Raw genomic sequence first — 22469 nt, 5'->3', positions numbered from 1 at the left:
CATGGTGCCTCAAACACAGGAGAATCTGAGTAAATAAATGTCGAATCAATAAATGAACAAATAAGCAAACCTTTCTTTCTCTGAGAATTATCAAGTTTTTAATCATCCTGATCAATGCTGATCTCTGGCATTTGATCACAATTCTAACACCTGACAAGCCCTACATATTAATGACTCTGCAATGCTATAGGAGCCATACAAAGAATCTCTTTGATATGCTATTTTCAAATGTTACCTTTTTTCCCCTCACATGCTACATATACTTTCATTCCAACATTTCCCTTTTGCTGTGCCAGGACTGAAATTTGTGGTCACTACTGTTTTGTTTTAAGCTCAGGATTATTGCCACTTCAAAAACCACTAGTACCCAAAACAGCACTGCTAACCACATGACAAAAGATACTGTAATAATTATTTCATCCCATTTGTTTTGCATATCAGGATCTTAGCTTTATATGCACAGAAAAAATTAGTAGACTGGGAAGATATCAATGAAACTGTGATACCAAAAGAGGATATGGCTGTTTCATTGAACAATGTTTTCTTGCTTTATCTCTTTCAGTAATATGATGTAACTGGTATGGATTGGTGGAGTGGCTCAAGTAGTAGAGCACCTAGCCTAGCAAGTCTGAAGCCCTGAATTCAAAGTTCAAACCCTAGTATTACCAAAAAAAGACAAATTACCAAACGTTAAATCAGCAAGTACTTAATGAACCAAAAAAGTACCAAACACCCACTACGTGCAATATGGACATTAGGTGTCATGAGGAATGTGAATGTGTATATGCCAGTAAACCTCTGAGAGAATTCAAACAACAGAATAATACCAAATAACAATAGCAAAATAATACCAGGGAATACCAAATATCAAAATCATACAAAGGGATATAAACCTGTCCTTCAATTACTACTTTTAAACTTATTCTTCAGATAAATAAATTAAGTTTGAGGAGAACACATTGATCTTATAAAGAGGCAATATCTGTCTCTTCCTTAAAGGATGTCTGTTATGGACTAAATAGTGCCCCCATCGAATTCATAAAGTCCTCATCAGGAATGTGATGGAACTTTTGAGAGGTAATCAGGTTTAGATGAGGTCACAAAGGTGGAGTCCTCATGATGGGAATAGTGCACTTAGAAGAAGACACACAGAAGACATGATCTGCCTCTCTCTACCATGTGAGGAGACAGCAAGCTAGGAAGAGAGCCTGCACCTGAACCTAACCATGTTGCCACACTGATCTGGACTTCCAGCTTCTAGAGCTGTGACGCTATGAATTTCTGTGTGTAATCTACACAGTTTATGGTATTTTGTTACAGCCACCCAAGATGGTTAATGATGCAAGAATATTGCCTTTTATATAAGAATTATTTTGAGCTGGTAGAGTGGCTCAAATAGTAGAGCACCTGCCTGGAAAGCACAAGTTCCTGAGTTCAACCCCCAGTACAACCCCCCCTCAAAAAGAATTATTCTGTTATGCTCATGTAGTTTAAACTACCATAAATGTATTTTAATGGTACAGTAAGAAGTGGCGTTAGTAAATAAATATTCATTCTTCAACTGCCAGTTGTTCATAAAAATGCAAAGAGAGAGAGAGTGAGGGAGAAAGGTCTACATTTATTTTCACAAGTAACTCAGAAATACACTTTGGGGTGGAGGGGTTACCTCATTAGCAGTAAGTGCAGACATGCAGACATTCCCTACACAAAACCTCTTTCAGCAGCATCAGAAAGAGAATGCTTTCTGCATGTGTCACTTCTCAGGTCCAAGCGTCTAGCACGCTTCTTGTTATATGCAATTAGCTCCATGCCAAGATTTAGTACATTTCATAATAAATCCCTTGACCGCATTAACTGTAGGCTTGGCAAAGTTGGAAAGGCTCTATTCACGAAGGCAGAAAACAAGCCACAAGACTTATCCCACAGCAAAACGCACTTGCTAGATGCCAACACGCTACAAATTTCAATAGCCTGCCTTGCCCTCCCTTCCTCCCTCCACCTCTATTTGGGGCAGAGCAGGGGGCAGAAAAATACAACCTGCCATGTGACTGTGATTAAAGAGTACACAAGAGCCAAAAAAGCTACAGACATTTGGTTTGTTTACTTCTTCCCTTCCTAAATCTTGTTACTAGCTTATTCCCCTGACCTAACCCTCAAAACCCACCTACCCCACACAAACCTAAAGTCACTGCACAGATGAGAGGCAGAGTTTACCCTCATTTAAACAGTAACCATCTGTTGCTCACAGGAAGACTGTGGCTCCTTCTTGTGTTTCCCATTTTGGAACAGGAAGATAGTGGTGCATTATGGTGTCGGTGTGAAGGAAAAGTTCTCTGGACAGCAGGAGACATGAAAAAGCACGACACATAAACACTTCCTCCGTCCCCAGCACAAAGATTCAAAACTTTTAGTTGTTTGAACAATCACTTTTAGTGAGAAAAATCAGAACTATACATGTGAGCATTGGCATTGCACAAACCTACATTTCAATCTTATTTTTAATTTTGCTAATTATGAGAACCTGTATTTTCTCACCTGGGAAATGGAGATAATGCAGAGTTGTCACGGGGCTTACAAATGTTTGGCTCAGAAAAAAACAAGATGCTCAGTTAATTCCACATACGTTAGATTATGACATCTTAGTGACTCCCCCCTAAAAAACATTTTAATCATACGTAAGCTACAATAAAAATACAAGGAGAAGGAATAAAATATCTCTGTCAGTGCTCGCTTCAGCAGCACATACACTAAAATTGAAATGATACAGAGAAGATTACATGCCCCCTGCGCAAAGATGACACACAAATTCATGAAGTGTTCCATTTTTTTTTTTTAACTCAGCCATAAGGAAGAATGACAACCAGTGGTTTGAAGGTAAATGGATGCAATTGGAGGACATGATGTTAAGTGAAGTAAGCCAGGCTCAGAAAGACAAAGGCTGCATGTTTTCTCTTACATGTAGAAGACACATCCAAAAGATAAACATATATACAAAAACAAACATGATCAATACCATCACATATGCAGAACACGTTTGTAACAGTAGAACTAATCTATGGAACTCGAGGAAGGAAGGAAAGGCAAAGAGAATGATACAGCATCAGTAATACCACATACCACAAGATGTGAAGGTAGAGGATAGAAGGATGTGTATTGAAAGATGCTGAAAATGGGAGAAGGGAGGTAAAGGGGTAAGGGAGAGTAATGGAAGGTGATGAACAGACTAAAGTAAGGTATACTCATAGAGGGGATACACTGAGAAACTCCTTTGAACATCAGCAGATATTAATAAGGAAAGCCAGGACTATAAAGTAGGTACAGCGTGTGGGGGTACTTGTGGGAGGGGGAGGGGGAATGAAGGAGATAAAGGTGAGGGTACATGGTTAATGAACTTCATATACCTATATGAAACAGAACAAAGAAACCTCTAGCAATAGTTTTAAGTGGGGCATGGAGGGGGTTCAGGGGGAGAGACTATGGGTGATCTAACCAATGTACAATATAAGCCTATTTGAAATTATCACAGTGAATCCCCCCTGAACAATTAATATATCCTAATGAAAATTAATGGAAAATATCTTTATTAAAATTCTATTAAATTTCCTTTTGGAGATATCACCACAGAACCATTGACAGTAAAAACTCATCAGGAGGATTTCTCTCAGATCCCACCCAAGAGATTTCTGATACTGACATTCTAAAAGGACATTATTGTAAATTTCTCTCTGGTTGTTTGGGGCCCTAGTGTACATTTAAAACAAGAAAAATGAGATGCCTAAAGCCTATATTTTATTTAAAAAATTCTTTTCATTTAATTTTGATGTTATATAACACAAAATTTAAAATGTTTTAACACTACAATATGTTTTGAGTTTTCAGTGTAAGAATCAATAGTTTCCTTAGAAATGTGATTTCCTAACAGATCAATGATTATATTATATTAAGATATATCATTAACAGCTTTTCTAACAACAAAATAATTCAGTCCCATGAAAAGAACCTCATAACAAATTACTTGAAATTGGGACGAGCCTAGAATATTTGGGTCATTGGCTCACTTAATTTATGACTACAAGCAAAAATTTACAATAAGCCTTCCTCTGAGCAATTCAAGTTTCACTACTTTCTTTTTTTTTTTTTTTGAGGACCTGAAATTTTATTAGATAATTATTTTTTAAAAAAGCAATTCAGCAAACTTTCTCTGCTGATACATATATGTATATTATATGTATATATATACATATGTATAATTCACATATTATATATGAAAAGACATATTGAGAAGAAACATCACATCTTAGAAATTGCTCAAGAATGAAGAATAAAACATACTCTAGTAAAATGACTGGACTTTTTGTGGATAACAAGTGATCTTTTGAGAACTCCATAGTCCTAAATCCCAGGTTTTTTTTTCTTTTATTATTCATATGTTCATACAAGGCTTGGGTCATTTCTCCCCCCTGCCCCCACCCCCTCCCTTACCACCCACTCCGCCCCCTCCCTCTCCTCCCTACCCCCTCAATACCCAGCAGAAACTATTTTGCCCTTATTTCTAATTTTGTTGTAGAGAGAGTATAAGCAATAATAGGAAGGAACAAGGATTTTTGCTGGTTGAGATAAGGATAGCTATACAGGGCATTGACTCACATTGATTTCCTGTGCGTGGGTGTTACCTTCTAGGTTAATTCTTTTTGATCTAACCTTTTCTCTAGTTCCTGTTCCCCTTTTCCTATTGGCCTCAGTTGCTTTTAAGGTATCTGCTTTAGTTTCTCTGCGTTAAGGGCAACAAATGCTAGCTAATTTTTTAGGTGTCTTACCTAGCCTCACCCCTTCCTTGTGTGCTCCCGCTTTTATCATGTGCTCATAGTCCAATCCCATTGTTGTGTTTGCCCTTGATCTAATGTCCACATATGAGGGAGAACATATGATTTTTGGCCTTTTGGGCCAGGCTAACCTCACTCAGAATGATGTTCTCCAATTCCATCCATTTACCAGCGAATGATAACATTTCATTCTTCTTCATGGCTGCATAAAATTCCATTGTGTATAGATACCAAGAAAATGTGGTAACTACTTTCTAGCTTTGGACCAAGTATACTACATAATGTCTCTGAGATCAAATTTCCTTCTCTATAACATGGTCAATAACAGCACCTGCCTCATATCACTGCAAGGTGCCTGATATGCAGGAAGTGCTTCAAATCATTATCATTATTATTATTATTATTATTATTATGCTATTATGAATAATCACAGTCTTTTGATATCACCTATTTCTATTGCCTATAGAAAGAAGAGCTTTTCTGACATTCCTCTTTTTCTTTTCCTTCTTTTTTTTTTTTAGTTGAGACATCTCACCTCTACCTGTTTGACTCTGTGTGCCATTTATTTATTAAATAATCATCAGTCCCTTTACCAAAAGTTTCTTCCAGTCATCGTTAGGTTGGATCCAGCTCATGGCTAGTACATTTTTCAGAAAGAACAGATGGATACAAGATTCTCCAGTATGTTAGCTAATATTGCTTTTCTAAAGCTTTGATATTTGGAGAATAGCTTAGGTATAGAAAATTTGGTTCATTCTTTCTTTCATTGGTAATAATAATAACTAAAAACTATTTCATTGTTGCCTTGCTTTGGATTTGGTTTGGGAATATGATACTAGTCAGTATTTTGCTTTTGTGGATGACTTGTTCTTTTTTGTCAATTTGGCCTTGAGGATTTTATCATTATCTTTACAACAGGCTAAATCTTCAAGTTGACTGTATGTTAGTAACTTTGCCCTGCAGGCACTTTCAATACACAGAAATTAAGGGCTTGGGCTTTTAGTTTTTCTATTTCTGAAACATTTTTTGGATTATAGTTTCAAATATTAGTTCTGCCAATTTTTTTCTTCTTCAGCACATAAAATAGCACAAATATTTTCTCATCTCCTTACCTTCCATTCCTCCTACTTTCTCTATGACCTATTTTGTCGCTTTGTGTCATCTGTATTCTCTTGGCGATTTTCCTATGCCTCTGATACCCTTCATTCATTTTCATTTCTGTCTATTCTTCTTTGGGGGCAATGGAATTTATCTTTACTTCTCAGATAATTTTGTATTTTTATTCCATTTATTTACCAAGTTCTAGACAATAATTTTTCATCTCTCCCTGTTTTTTTTTCATTTCTGCTTTTAATTTTTAAATTACTGATTAAAAGTGGTTTCTTATTCTTAAATGTTTCTTTAACTACATTTAATTCTGTTCAGAGTACTAGCACAGTTTTTCTCCTGCCTCCTGGCTGTTTTTCAAGGGAACAATGTTATTTTCCTCAGTTGAAAATCCATTATCTCATGAACAGACCTGTGTGGATTTTTTTTTCACATTTTGTTCCTTTTGTGATGCTGAGGAATTTTATAAAACTTCTAGTTTAAAGGCAGCTTTTTCTGTTGGTCTGGCAATATCCAAGTACTTCAGCAGGTTTGTTTTATTACATGTTTATTTGCTTTGTTGGTAGTGGGAGGAGGGACATTATAGAATCTTAAATTTACCCCTATTCCTTCTTTTCTCCTTTACCATCTGCATAAGTCAGTTTTCTGTTACTGCAACAAATAACTGAGATAATCAGCTTAAAAAGAAGAAAGGTTCATTTTGGCTCACAGTTTTGGAGGTTTGGATCCATAGTCAGTCCGATTTGTTGCTTTTGGGCCTGGGCTGAGAAAGTACACCATGGTGGGAGTGTATGCAGAGGGAGCTGCTCAGCTCATGGCAAACAGTCAGCAAAAACAGAAAGAAGGAGGATCTGAAGTACCACAGTTCTGTTTGAGGGAACATGTCCTTTTCCCTACGACCTCCCAACTAGGCCCCACCACCTTCCAATATCTCCAAGCTAAGGAGGAAGCTTTTAATATATGCACCTCTGAGAGACATTCCAGATCCAAACTGTAGCACTGTCAAAGAATTCTTCTTTCTTTTCTTTATCTTTTTGCTTCCCTGAAAACCTCTGCATGTGACAGACTGTCCCATGAAAAATCTGGGCTTTTAAATAGCTCTTACTTTGAGATCTTTTCTTCATAGTCTTGATCCCAGTCTGCCGAGTTTCTTTTTTAGTTTTTCTCCCATTTTGATAGACAAGACATCTGTGGTGGTGCTCTCTATAGAGCACAGAGTCACTACATCAAATGCAGATTTCTGTGGTTCAGCACTTCAATATGCTTACTGATAATGATCAATCAGTAACAAAGAACTTACATTCAAATCCTTTAAAAAAAAACCCATTTGCTAAATTTTCCTTGTAATTTCGTTAAATTTAGCCTTATTAAAAAAATTAAAACAATGCTATTAGACACATACAAGTTCGATATTTCTTAATATTTGTATCCTTTACAAAAATGTAGCAACAGTTTTTATCTGTACTAATGCTTTTATATCTTAAAGTGTTATTTCCTACTATGTCTATTCAACTTACTTTTATTATATGAATAGATAGGTAGATAGACAGACAGACGGACAGCTAGAACATGTGGCTAGTAGATTTTTCCTGTTTTTACTTCCAAACATTTGTTAATTTACATTTTAGGCATAGCACTTATAATAAGCATAGAGCTGAATTGTTTTCAGTTCAGGATAATAATCTTTATCTTTGAACTAGAAACTAGAGTATGTTTACATTTATTGTGATAGCTTACAGGTATATTTGAATTTACTTCTAACATCTTATTTTGTGCTCTGTACTTTTTCCCACTTTGGCAAACCTTCCGTCTATAGGAAAGTTTTGTTCCAACTACATCCTTTCATTGTGAATGCCACATTTCAAAGCTCTATTACATCTAAAATTCTCTAATTTTTCTATTATTTTTTTATTTTGGGACTTGTAAAGATTTTCTTTAGTATCTTTCCAGTCCAGTAATACATTTAAAATATATCCAATATTAGATTGAACTTTTATATTATACATTTTTTAAATCCTGGATAATTTTAAAAACTCATTACGACAAAATTGGAAATCATGTTCTTTTTTCTATATAAACTAAACATTTCCTTCAAAAATCACAAGGCAGTTAGATATTTTGGCAGACTATCTTTTATAAAAATTCCTTCCCTGATTATATATCTAGTAGTTCCATTCAAAAAACAAAGATACTTTGTATTCTTCCTTCTGGTTTTTAAAATAATTCATAATAAAAACATGTTCAAACTCTACCATTCTAGACAAATCTTAGGAATAGGCAGATGAATTAGTTTTCTGCATATTTACTGTCTGCTTTTTAGAAATTGGCTGGAAAAGACAGTTTTATTTTATAGCAATAATTAACAGATAAACTCAGTGGTTCCAAACATTGATTATTATTTATGTTTCTACAGGTCACCCAGAGTCTCTTCAGTTCTCAGCTGGGCTCACTCAAGTATGTGCAGTCAGGTGCAAGTTGGATAAGGGACTCTACTGACCTTGGCCAAGCCTCTTAGGTGTTCTGGGATCATGTAAGACTTGTCTAGTAGGGCTAGGCTCAAGTAAAAGGAGTTGGCTCTACTTCCCCTGGTTGCTCACCTGCAAAAGGCTAGCCTGTCCTTGTTCTGACAGCAGTGGTAGAGCTCCAAAACAAGAGAAGCAAGCAAAGGCTCTTGAGGACCACATTAGAGAAAGGACACAACCTTACTTCTACACATTCCATTAGCTATGCCAAATCACAAAGGCCAGCCTAGATTCAAGAGTTGGGGAAATAGACACCACATCTCAACAGAACTACAAAGGGAGCATGTTGCAAAGGGTATAGACAGAGAAGGAAAGCTCAGGGTCACTCACACAATCTTAAGGATAAAGCTTATGTTTGCAGTGATGCTTCACAAAATGTCATCTTATTTTGTCTGAAAAATTCTGTAACAGCTGAGCACGGTTACATGAACTTTCTGCAACTTCCCCAGGACAGTCATACCTCTTATCCAATTTGAGCGGGTCCTCCAGTTGTCTGACCTGAGATCAATTTTTTATACAAACTAAGAATAGTAGGCAACTAATTAAGCACTTACCTCAAGGGCAGTGGAAATGTATTAAAGGTTTTTAACTAAAAAACTTACATCATTAGTTTTGAATCCGTGGATGACCACTCTGGTTTTTTTTTTTAATTGTTTTATTATTCATATGTGCTTATAAGGCTTGGGTCATTTCTCCCCCCTGCCCCCACCCCCTCCCTTACCACCCACTCCGCCCCCTCCCTTTCCCCCCCACCCCCTCAATACCCAGCAAAAACTATTTTGCTCTTATCTCTAATTTTGTTGAAGAGAGAGTATAAGCAATAATAGGAAGGAACAAGTGTTTTTGCTGGTTGAGATAAGGATAGCTATACAGGGAGTTGACTCACATTAATTTCCTGTACATGTGTGTTACCTTCTAGGTTAATTCTTTTTGATCTAACCTTTTCTCTAGTTCCTGGTCCCCTATTCCTATTGGCCTCAGTTGCTTTTAAGGTATCTGCTTTAGTTTCTCTGCATTGAGGGCAACAAATGCTAGCTAATTATTTAGGTGTCTTACCTATCCTCACCCCTCCCTTGTGTGCTCTCGCTTTTATCATGTGCTCAAAGTCCAATCCCATTGTTGTGTTTGCCCTTGATCTAATGTCCACATGTGAGGGAGAACATACGATTTTTAGTCTTTTGGGCCAGGTTAAACTCACTCAGAATGATGTTCTCCAATTCCATCCATTTACCAGCGAATGATAACATTTCGTTCTTCTTCATGACTGCATAAAATTCCATTGTGTATAAATACCACATTTTCTTAATCCACTCATCAGTAGTGGAGCATCTTGGCTGTTTCCATAGCTTGGCTATTGTGAATAGTGCTGCAATAAACATGGGTGTGCAGGTGCCTCTGGAGTAACCTGTGTCACAGTCTTTTGGGTATATCCCCAAGAACCACTCTGGTTTTAAGATGGACATTAGATTAAAACAAGCCAGACTACGATAAGAGAAAAAAAATAATTTAGTAGGTTGTAAGTTAAAGCAATAGCTTAGGCAAAAGATGATAATGCCTTAGACCCCTAGGTCAGGGTGTTGAAGGTGCAAATGCATGAAAGTAGACAAATTTAAGTGATATTTAGGGGTGGAAGTGATGGCACTGTTAAGTACATTTTCAACACACCTCTACATGACAAATACTTTAGTAGGTTCTAGGGACTCAACAGCCCATCTACTTATAGAACTTTCAACTTAATGAAAAATAGAGATATGATTTATAAAATCACGTGTCTCAAAGAATGACAGAAAAATCATTCGAAAAGTTAGTTTGAAAAATTAAACTAGTTCAAATGTATTTAATTTACTGAGATAATCTTTAATCCTACAAAGGAGTTGGAAAGGGGTCACATGCATCTTCTCCTGTTGGGATTAAGCTATCAGGTCAGTTTTTCCTACAGTGTGAATGCAAATGCTTTAGGCAGAGCAATTACTCTGCATTTTGAAATAGCTCCTACTAATCCTGTCATCTTACCCCCATACACCTACTCCGTCAACTCTCTAAATGAGAAAAATTTTAAGTCTCAATCACTGGATTGGAGAAATGGTCACAAATTGAATTTGTGACAATGAGACAAAAATCATGGCAATGAGGCAAAAATATAATTTAATATTAAAAATCAATATAAATATGTATCCTATATTCTGTGCCACATAAATTTTCTATATTTTATATGCATCGACCAGACCTCCCCAAAGAGTGATCCATCTAGAACCTACCTTTTAAGTAAATCTACTAGATGAAACGCTTGTGAAGTATATTAAGGAATATATTATATAACATAACTGTATGCATGTTTTCCCTCATATGTGAAAGCTAGACATATAAGTTAAAAGTATATTTATTATCATGTATTTCAAAAGGTTAACATGTATTAAGGAATATACTATAGGTTATAATGACTATTAACATGTTTATGTAAAATATTCCTTAATACATATATTATGTTATAAAATTTATCCCCTTTGAATAAAAAAATTATTAATAAGCTGCTTGTTTTGCCTGGACAAATACTTCCGCAATTCTTTGTGAAAACACAAATATAAACAAAAATATAAACAAATGAGGGTGTTATGTCAATAATGAAAAAGAGACTCTTGGGGAGTGAGCGATCACAGTTATATCTGATTAGCAGCAGAGATAGAAAATGTAAGATAAGAACACTTAGAATGTCAATGTGATGGGATGCAAAAAAAAAAAGTAAAGAATGAAAAAAACCCTGTCCTATCTTGTTTGAACACAGACTCCTTTGAGACTTTTCACAAAGTTATGGAGAAAATGTAAAGACATACAGATTTGGCATGTGGTTTTTCAGAGTTCATAGTCATCCTCTCCCAAAAACGCCCCTTGGATACACAAACACCTTATGAAAGAAAGGGCTCTGCTCTGGAATCCAGCTGATACCATTCTTTCACACGTGGAAGAAAAGACATGAACTCAGTCACTTTTCCAGGTCAGCAATTCAATGCTTCTAACAGATTTCACTAGGAAAGGAAGTGGAGGAGAAATAACCCGAACTGAGAATTGGTTGCAGCCTAAAAACACAAGGGAAGGCCAGTTATGATCCTACCTAGAAGCAGCTCGGAAGGTGAATTATCCATTTACTTTGCACTGCCAACAAAATCATAGCAATGATAATATTAACTATGAATTCCTAGATTTATAACCATGACATCTGATAAAGTCTCTTTGAAAACCTAATTTAATTTACTTCTGCCTCATGATCCTAGGGGAGGTCTGCAGGACCCCATAGGAAAACCACAGTCTCTTTTAAAAGTACTATGAGTCACATTGACCTAAATTCAAACCTCTACCCTACCATTTCTAGTTGAGTTAACCTGGACGCTGTAAATAAAAGTTGATGATTCCAATCTTCTTCATCTATAAACAGAAGACTGTAAAGTCTTCTATCCTTAAAGAATTGTCAAGAAGATGAAATAAACCAATGTATGCTGAGTGTCAGCCAGCACCTGACAAGTGGAGGGCAACTGTATGGCTGATAATAAGGAAGCAGAAAGGCATAATGGCAATTTGCCAGCTAAATATGATATCTCTACTCCCGCTGCCCACCCACAAGCTAAACTCTGATGAGTAAAATAATGTTCCTTGTTTCCAACAGAAGGCAGATCTGCATCTGTTTCCATATGAAAACACAGAATATATTTGGTGATAGAATAGTCCTTACATCCTGGAACAGAAAAAACACAAAGACTACCAAATTAGTCTCTGCACGCTTTTAAGAAAATCTTCCTATATGTAAAGGGAGACAATTTTTTTTAAAATTAAACTCATGGAAAGACATCACCCTCCCCAAATCTTCACTGGAGAAAAAGAAAAGTGAGGGGGCGACAACACAGGAGCCTTTTTCGTAGCAGTAGCTCCAAACCTCAGTATGCATTAGAGGCACTAGGCAGTTTCTCAACAACACACAGGCTGTTTGTGAGTCACAATGTTTTAGAGAAGGAAAATAGCATTATCTAGAGTCTCACAAACTTAGGTAGGTTCGTAAGTGTAAGACACCTACTTTCCTTTCATTTATATGCAACTCTAGGATATCTCAGCCTGTTTTATAAAGATTTACCAGAGCTGGAAGCTGCCTGGGACATCATCTGAGGTCAAATCAACACTAAAGGTCAAAACACTGGCCATAGCCTAGACCTTGAACCCAGATCCTCTCATGGTCAATTCCTTGTGTTGCATACCTTTCACCCAGAAGCCTGTGAAAGACAAAAGGGGTAGTTCCTGCCTCTGTAGGGGTTAAAGAACCATTTTAATTATTTGTTTTGCAGGCTTGAATTTATAGAACAAACATGGGTTACAAGTATTATGAAGTCTTCCAACTCTTCAATGAAAACCAATCAAAGACACACAATGTTCAATCACCTTTAAGAAAGGCCATTGTTGCTAGGAAAATTCTATTTTTTAGTAAATAAATGTACATATACTTCAACAGCATTTCACATGTTTTTTTAAAAGTCCAAGAAAATACTAATTAATTTATACAGATTATTATTTTACCTTTTTATGTAATAAGAAAAATCTTTTTGTTGTATTTACTTCTCTTGAGCCCAAGATGAAAACTATAGCAAACCTATAATGAAATAAATTCATATTTAATCTGAAAAATTTCAATAATCCACATAATTGGTATAAAGACACCATTTTCAATGTAAAAAGGGCTTTTTTTTTAAAGAAGTATCAAACTCTGCTATAAAAACTAATTTTCCAAGCTGGGCATGGTGGTACAGGCCTACAGTCCCAGCTCTTAGGAGGCTGAGATGAGTGCCAACAGTTTGAGGCTAGCCTGGCTACAAAGCAAGACCCTGTAATAAAAACAAAAACACTAGCTTTTTTCTAATGTAGTGTTTTCCATATGTACATGAATTTAGTGACAATGTATAAATGAGATATTGGTAGGCAAAATATTTTCCTAAATTGTTGATCTAATTCTACCATAATGGGAAAAAAATTTATACAAGAAATTCTGAATCAATCAATAGGAAAAGCACAATCATGGCATACTAGAAAAATAAGAATCAAATAAAGCATTAATTAAATCCAAATCTGTACATGCTGCCTTCCACTAATACCTTCATCATTTTAAGGGGGCCTTGTTAGTTTTGATCTATGAGGAAGACTAGGGTAGTCCTAAGACAGGTCCACATGCCAGCTCTCTTTTACCTGCTGAGTTACCTTAGACAAGATGTTAAGCTATGAGCAGTAACTATGATCTAAAATTGTTATGAAGACTGAATGACAGTAGAGGTCCAGAAGCAAACCACACACTCCATCTACTAATGAAGGAACACTTCTACACTGTTGGAAGGAATATAAATTAGTGCAACAGCTATGGAAAGCAATATGGAGGTCCCTCAAAAACTAAAAACAGAACTGCCATATGATCCAGCAATACCACTCCTAGGTATATATCCAAAACAACGTGCCTCAGGATGTGATAGAGCCACTTGCACACCCGTGTTCATTGCAGCACTGTTTACAACAGCCAAGCTTTGGAGGCAGCCCAGGTGTCCCACGACTGATGAATCCATTAAGAAAATATGATATATATACACAATGGAGTTTTATTCAGCCATAAAGAAGAACCAAATATTAAATGAAGTAAGCCAGGCTCAAAAAGTCAAAGGTTGCATGCTTTCCCTCATATGTGGAAGCTAGACATATAAAAGTATATATATTATCACATATACATGTGTGTATATATGTATCTCTACATAATGAGAGAAAAAACAAAATTGTGTTAGTGAGTGTCTGAGGGGACTATGGGAGGAGGGAGAGGTGAAGAAAATGGTAGAGAATGAAAAATATTAAAAGAATCCATCTATATATGAATTCAAAATAATGCACTGTACAGTAAACTGTTGAATATTAGGGGAGCATGGTGATAGAGAATGAGTAAGTAATGGGGGGGGTATTAATTTGATTAAAGCATGATATATACAGACCTGAAGTACCAAGGCAAAACCCCTTGGACCATCAATATACACTTTTAAAAAAACTGAAGGGCAGCAGGCAAAAATAGGTCTTTGCCAGGGATAGGTAACAGTGGGAGGGGGGTAGCACAAGGAAAGAGGGAATGAGGATGAATATGCTGGGTGTATTTTGTATTTATATGTGAAAACAGGAGGATGAAACCTGTTGAAATTGTTCTAAGAAGGGGGCGAAGAGGGAGAACAATGAATGGAAGGGGTAAATCTAACTAAGATACATTATAATTAGCACATATGTAAATATCATAATGTATCCCCTGTACAACTATTATATACTAATAAAATAACTTTAAAAAATAGAAACTAAGCAACACACTCTAAAAATATTTTATATAAATGATAGCCAAAGGGTTGATAATCTTAATAATGAGCAAATACAAAAGGGCCCCTGGAAGATTCCATTCTAACCTGAGCTGCAGACAAAATGCAGAAGTTGTCAGTCCAACTTACCTTCCCTAGTAACCTCCCTAGGCTCAGGTGGGCAGGAAGAGGGAAAGGAGGGTGGATCTGAATGAGGACAGCTAAGACCTTAGAGTCTGATCAGAGTGTTGGGGGTACAGTCAGCTGGAATGCTGCTTTCTGCATACTAATTATCACAGAGATTGAGAAATACCATGGAGCAGGATTAAACGCCTAGACCAAGTCATTTCACCAGAAACCCATGCAGGACCCCTCCCTGTCTCATGCAGGAGCTTTATCTTAGACAAGATAAACTTGATAAACATTTTGCATTCTTTGTGTTCACGAGACAAAGAACTGGTGTGAATCGGGAACACTGCCCTGAGCTAAAAGCACTAAAACCCATGCAGCAAACCCTCAGCTCGAAAGGAGATTCCAGTTTCAATAACCTAAGAATTTCAACAAAATAACAGTAAGCTCCAACTGTAACAGATAAATTGACAAGCACATGAACAGCAAAGTCACAGAGGTTAAAATACGGATGTCTAAAAATTAGCATATCAGAGTTTTTTTAAAAGAAAACCCTGTTAAATAAAATTTTCAGAGGCAGGAATTTTCAACCAACTTCCTACACTAGACCCAACAGAGCAGAGCTAAACAGAAAGGAGTCACCAGTCCTGTATGTCACATACTTAAGCTCAACTTTGAAACAGACACGTTTTCCAAAAAATAAGATATACAAAGCAACCCATGTGAAGGGATGATTTAGCTGTGCCAATATAACAAGGAAGTCTTCTCTGTTTTATCTCTGAGAAGAGTTAACTTCGAAATGACTAACCCAGTTTTTGCTCCCTCTTTCTGCTTTCATCATCCCTTTTCTTCTGATAAAGCTAACCATCTTTGCTTACCTCATCCAAGCAGTTTCTTCTAAATTTGCAGGAATGCTATCTAATTCATAAATTGCTAATAAAAGTCAATTCGAATTTTAAACTAAATTCATTGAAATTTGTTTTTTAGGAAACTTATGAAGGAATCAAGGAATAGCATATTGAAACAATGGAATATAAATCTTCCCCTGTCTAATTAGCAAAGATAATATAAGTCGTACAGCATTCCTAAAGATAATTTTGCAACGTGTTTTAAAACCTTAGAGTTCAAGGCCAGCCTGAGCTACACAGCAAATTCAAGGCTAGTGTGGGGTACACGGAATGACCCTGACTCAAAACGCTTTCAACAAGGAAAGCCTTAAAAATACTCTTAGGTTGGGCCTTGGAGACAGAGGCACAAGGATCTTAAGTCCCAGACCAACCTGGGCAACAAAGTAAGACCCCGTCTTTAAAAAAAAAATCTTCTCATTCCACTATCAGGAATCATCCTGGAGATAAAATCTGATACAAAATAACGTAAGCTAATGCTGTCATTAAGACTGTTAGAAGACCTTTCAACAACTAGATCATTATTCCAACGTACACACCAGTGAATATACACAGGCACACAGGAAATAGGTAAGTGTTGACACACAAGTGGTGGTTTTTAGCTTCTGCTACAAAATCTCTGCAATAAGCAGGTATTATTTTCACTAAAATATTGTTTTAATTGATCTATTAAGTATTACATTCTTGGACAATATATATGCTGAAATTCAGTGCATTTGATAGTTGATGTCTCTGGAAAAAACATACACATTTCAGTCTCCACATTCCTTGGCCTTATTGTTTAATGAATGTAGTTAAAAATGTAACTTGTAGGCTGAGCAGCTCCCATCATTCTGCCATATTTTTACAAAGCCAGACACTGTGGGAACAGTGAAGGCAAGGCAGGAATGAAGATGAATTCTGTACTCTACATTAATACTAAATTTTATCCCTAGGGAACAGATCCTGCGGACACCTTCTTCTATCTCTGGCAGGGTCAATCAAAGACTGATGTTTTTCCTGCTTTTTTGATTTATTCCAATTTAGTGACTAAGAAATCCCAGTTCTGAAGCCAATCCACCTGACTGGTTCTCTAATGTCACAAGTCCTGGTAAAAGGGCTTTTGTCTTTGGGGTAGAATGCTCATCAACAACTGTGTATCAGTTAGGGCTAAGGCTCCCTAGAGAAACAGAATCAACAGAATGTATACATAATTAGAAAACAGGATTCATTTGACTGGTTCGCACTATTGGTAGCTGGACAATCCAGCTAGGATGCAGAGATCCCGGCAGCTGGAATTCTCAGAACAAGGGGAACTCAGTCTGAGCTGAAGACCAGAAGGCTCCCAGGGGAGTCGCTGGTGTGAGTCTGCATTGAAAGGCTGAAGAAGCTGGAGTCTGAAGGCAACAGGCGATGGCAGCAGCAACAGACCCACCTTGGTCAGGAAGAGTGGAGCTCTTTTTTCCACTTTCATCCCATGTGGGTCCCCAGCCTATTGATGGTGCTGCCCACTTTCAGGGCAGGTCTTTCCCCCTCAGTTGTCGTCTCACATGTCAATCCTCTCTGGAAAGGCCCTCACACACACACGCAGAGTATATGTGCTACGCATGGCTTGATACAGCACATTGACAAGATTAACCAGTACAAACAGAAAGCATGAGTCAAAAACAGATGAGACCTTTTCAAAACCCTTGACCCTGGTGCAGCAAAAGATTGCTAATGCCCCGCCCAAGACTCCAAATCCTAACCTGGGGAAAGAGACAGCAGCCCAATCAAGACCTATTGTTTTTAGGCTGGGTGCAGTGGCTCAAGCCTATAAACCTAGCTACTTGGGATTCAGGAAGACCATGATTTGAAGCCAGCCTGGCAAAAAGTCTGTGAGATCCCCTTCAACCAATAAAGGCTGGGCAGCGTGGCATGTGCCTATCAGCCTAGGTATGTTAAAAGCATAGATAAGAGGATCGCAGTCCAGGCCAGCCCAGGCATTAATGCAAGGGGCATGGCTCAAGTTGTAGAGCACCTGCTTAGCATGTGTGAGGTCCTGAGTTCAAATCCCAGTACTGCACAAAACTTTAAAGAAAAAAAAAAGAAGACCTATTGTCTTTGGTTGTCTTCCCAACCATCTCTCCCCTGAAGAAAATTCTGTGATTCTGATAACCAAGTGCGTTAGTCAACTTCATATTACTACAGCTAAACACCTGCGATAACTATTTTATAAAGAGAAAAGGCTTATTTTTGCTCATGGTTTTGCAGGTTCCTGTCCAAGGTTGGATGGCCCCATGACTCTAGGGTGTTGGTGAGGGAAGGTACATCATGGCAGGAGTGGTGGCGAAATGGATCCTTTACATGAGGAAGCAAAAAGACAGAGAACCAGCAGGATCTCATAATCCCCTTAAAGTTCAGGAGCCCTACAATCCAAGGACCTCCTATAAGGCCCCACATCCTAAAAGTCCACAGCACATCCCGACCACCCTAGAGACTATGGCTTTAACACATGGGCCTCTGAGTATAACCATCCATCCCACAAGTCAATGTAGATTTTTAGCTACAGTTTTGAATGTTCCCAACCAAAAGAACTGGTAAATGTCTGAGGTGATGGATACGCTGATAATCACTGCACATTGTGTACATGGACTAAAAAATACCATGCTGTAACTCAAATATATACAATTATTATGAAGCAATTAAAATTTTTAAAAAACATTTTGTAAAAGCTGAAAATAAACTTAACCTCAAAATACTTAATCCAGCGAAAAAATGAGATTTTATTTATAGCACCCAAAGGAATAATAATAATACTTTTAAATTGAATTATTTCTGCATTCTTATTTAAAATTATGCTAGCATCTTTTAATGTGGTCATTTTAGGTAATAAAATCCTTCATAAATATACAAAAGTAACCCTCTGAAAACTATATTGAGCAAATTTATAAAGATTTAAAATATAAAAAATTTTAACAGAGTTCACTGGGGTAAATTAAAGTTAAATATACTAAAAAGTATAACTTTCATTCTTCCTGTTTGCTCAATTGTTATTAGAAATGATATGAGGGGGAAAAAGTACAGCCTCCATCATTATTACAACAGCTTACGCTGAAATGTTCTCACAGAACAACCATCAATCAACTCTTTCATGACTACCTTTTCTTGCTTATTTCTGTCTTACTGAAAATGAACTTGTTTAATCTCAGTGAAGCACCTGGTGAAAAATTTTTATTCACTTTTTGGGTTGCATTAAGATTTCACTTATCCTATAATTACCAAAACAAATCAAACTACTCTCTAAATTGACTCATAAATTCTCTAACAGCCAGATCTTAAGAGTGCTAATTTACATTCAGTTCTTTTTTATCCCACATTGAAGAAATGTTTGTTCTCCTTAAATATAATTACATGAAAAATTGAGGTTTATGTCTGAACCCTTTAGAGCCCTCTTTTTTTCTCCCAGTACTGGGGCTCTCATTCAGGTAGCTGCCACAACAGAGCTACCTTTAGTTACACGAAAAAACAAACTTAAAGAAGCATACTTTCAGTAGAGTCAATCTTACAGAGCTTAACAATTACTGTATCCACGAGCCTTTACATCCAAACACAGTGTGAATCAAGTATGAAAACCCACTCTGTATCCCAAACTTTCCACCCCAAAGATTTTCTGACATGCCCTGTTCTATAACTAATCATGTTATAACAAAGAACTTCCTCATCCGAAAAGCATTTAATCCACATCCCTGTGCACTTCATATTCCAAGACATCCACAGCAATTTCTTCTTATAGAATTTGCTATTAATCCTGTAAGGTTTGGCAAGTATTCCAGAAGACAACAAATAATGAAGCAAATAATTCCCAGAGCAATTTTTAAGAAGAAAACTAGTAAACATTATCAACTGCTAATCAAAAGGTGAAAATTCTATTACCTTATTTAATGTTATCTTCACCTTTTAACAATTTAGAATTTTAACAACTAATTATTATATTTGATTATATTAATAATTATATTTATTATATTAATATTGGTGACAATTAATAATTTTAACAATTTAGAATTATACAGATTAAACAGTGGTCATTCCACTGGTTTTTCGACAAAAAAAAAAAATTTTATATATTTTGTTTCTAACCAAAACCAAACTGGTAATAAAAAATTAAGAACTATTTGTAAAATACAGACTTTTACATAAAAATAAGATTTGGCCAAAAATATGTTTGAATCTCAAGCTGCAAGTTGATGTGTAAAAGTGAAGGTATTTTGCTACAGGGTAATTATTTAAACCCTGTTACAGATTTTCAGTTTAGCTTGTCAGTAAAATCAGGAGGCCTCAATTTAATTCCAGCTCTACTACTTACTACATGGATACTAGTAGGCAGGGTTTGTTAATCTTCCATATTTCAAGTTAACTTGTATAAAATGGAAGTAGTAACAGAACAGTCCTCACATACTTGTTCTGAAGAATGAATTAAACATAAGTAAAGAATTCATAACAGCACCTTAACACTTTAGCACATATATAAAACAGCTACACCATAGGGACAAAATGGCTAGAAGAGTGTCCTAGTGAACAGTCACCAGTGTTAAGGAAACCTCGTCAAAGGTGGAGCCTCTAAGGTCTACACTACCCACTTCACATTTTCCCTCCAAAATCAGTGAAGCCAAGTAGAACTATCAGCAAGAAAAGGATAATGGATTCGATTTGCTTGAAAACAACATAATTTTGTAACTTAGCTGTATTAACCTGGAAAGTGTTCTAGTAATGATATCATCAATATTTGGGAAAAGAATTATTACCAAGTGTGTAAATGTTTGAGAAGCAAACTGAGTGTGTAAGCCAATATTTCAAATGAGAGGCACAGGTTCTGTGCTCATTATATAACAAATCCATATCCACTTTGTCAGGTTGATTTATACCAGTTTCCTTATCTTGCTTATTTTTAGTGATAAAGGAACAACTTCACATTCCATTCATTGTATAAAGCATATTATCTTTCTGTTGACTTCAGCATATCATAAAGTCAAAATGTCAAAAAGCAATAATAATGCCTACCAAACACCCCAAACTCTTTAATAATTACTATGACCTTACCTTTATCAACAAGGCATGAAATGACCTTCCCTTCCTTTCACAGCTAAGAAAAAGTTGAACTCCACCCTGTCAACAAAGAGAAAAAAAATTAGTTGCTATTTGTTTAAATCTGTTGGCTTGAGAAAAGTGTGAGTTATCACTTATGAGTTTAAATGCATAATCAATGGTATACACCTCAAAGTTATAAATTTGAAGTACTTGTTTATGCATTATAAGATATATACTATCCAAAATAATAGAGCACACACCACATCAAGTTTGTCTAACAGTTTTCCAAAAAGAACCAAATAAAACATCACAGCAGACTTGCAATTTGGGGGTGTTATTTAACACAAGAATTTTTCTTAAATAAAAGGATAGTCACAGATTTGAGGAATAAATACATGAACTAGATTTTTATTCATAATATTTTTCTAACCAAGTTTATTTACTAAAAAATAGAAAACAGCCAGGTGCTGGTGGCTCGATCCTGTAATTCTAGCTGCTCAAGAGGCAGAGATCAGGAGGATCACAGTTCAAAGCCAGCCCAGGCAAATAATTCCACGCGACAATATCTAGAAAAAACCTTTAGCAAAAAAGGGCTGGTGGAGTGCCTCAAGGTGTAGACCCTGAGTTCAAGCCCCAGTACTGCAAAATTAAATAAATAAATAAATAACAAAACAAATACAGGTTTCCATAAGCATTTGTAAGTATTCAAATCTATTAAAACTTATAAGCCACAATTTGATCTTAATTAGGTATGAAATGTTTTCTCTATTTTCATACACTCCAGTTTTTTCTGTATTTTTTCAAAACAAGAAAGATACAGAAAAAAGGAAAAAATGAAGGCAGTATGACTATGTGGTCAAACTAAGGTTAAAAAATAAGACTATAACAATACTTTATTCCATTAGTATCCAATTAAGTTGTCAAGAAAATTAATGTCTGGTTTAAACTGACAAAGTGACATGACTGCCAGATTTAGTGAAATAAAACTTCCTTAATGCTAACACAAAATAAAATCCATTCATATGTAGCTCAAAATTACCATATCAGTCAAGAATTCTATTACATTTAGCCCAAAATCAGGAAAGACCTTGAATTCACAAAATAGAAGATTTCAATAACTTGAAAAACAAATTGTATGAGATTATGATGCTAACTATGCCATCGACTGATTTGATTAACATTGTGTTATACAGAACATTCAAATCAACTCAAAATACATCAATAATAAATGACACAACCAATGTAAGCCACATTACCCTACAAGGTATCAAATTGAAAAGCTTCCTTACTTACAACAGGCAATCTCTCCTGGAACGCCTAAAGACCAACCCACTTGGAAACATACTCTTGACAAATAGTAGATATTTGCTAGATAACTATGAGTTACCGGGGCCTCCTTTGTGCTTCAATTCCTTCATCTGTAGTCACGGGGTTTTGTTTTGTTTTTTTTTTTTTTTTCTTTTATTATTCATATGTGCATACAAGGCTTGGTTCATTTCTCCCCCCTGCCCCCACCCCCTCCCTTACCACCCACTCCACCCCCTCCCTCTCCCCCGCCAATACCCATCAGAAACTATTTTGCCCTTATTT

The 22469-nt window shown here is 36.3% G+C and overlaps 1 protein-coding gene and 1 non-coding gene across 2 annotated transcripts in view; one reads left to right on the top strand and one right to left on the bottom strand.

Moving 5' to 3' along the window:
• Positions 1-22469, bottom strand: part of Bmpr1b (bone morphogenetic protein receptor type 1B) — a 312069-nt gene that overhangs the window by 268032 nt on the left and 21568 nt on the right. The window contains exon 2 of the mRNA XM_074041397.1: positions 20892-20957. The gene's annotated coding sequence lies outside the window, so the exon portion shown is untranslated. The remainder of the gene's footprint in view (positions 1-20891; positions 20958-22469) is intronic.
• On the top strand, positions 2724-2829 carry LOC141411120 (U6 spliceosomal RNA). Its single transcript, XR_012435961.1, has one exon. It is a non-coding gene; the product is annotated as a U6 spliceosomal RNA (small nuclear RNA).

This window comes from Castor canadensis, chromosome 9 (genome assembly GCF_047511655.1).
Source record: "Castor canadensis chromosome 9, mCasCan1.hap1v2, whole genome shotgun sequence".
NCBI lineage: Eukaryota > Metazoa > Chordata > Mammalia > Rodentia > Castoridae > Castor > Castor canadensis.
This window is presented reverse-complemented; position numbering and strand designations above follow the sequence as displayed.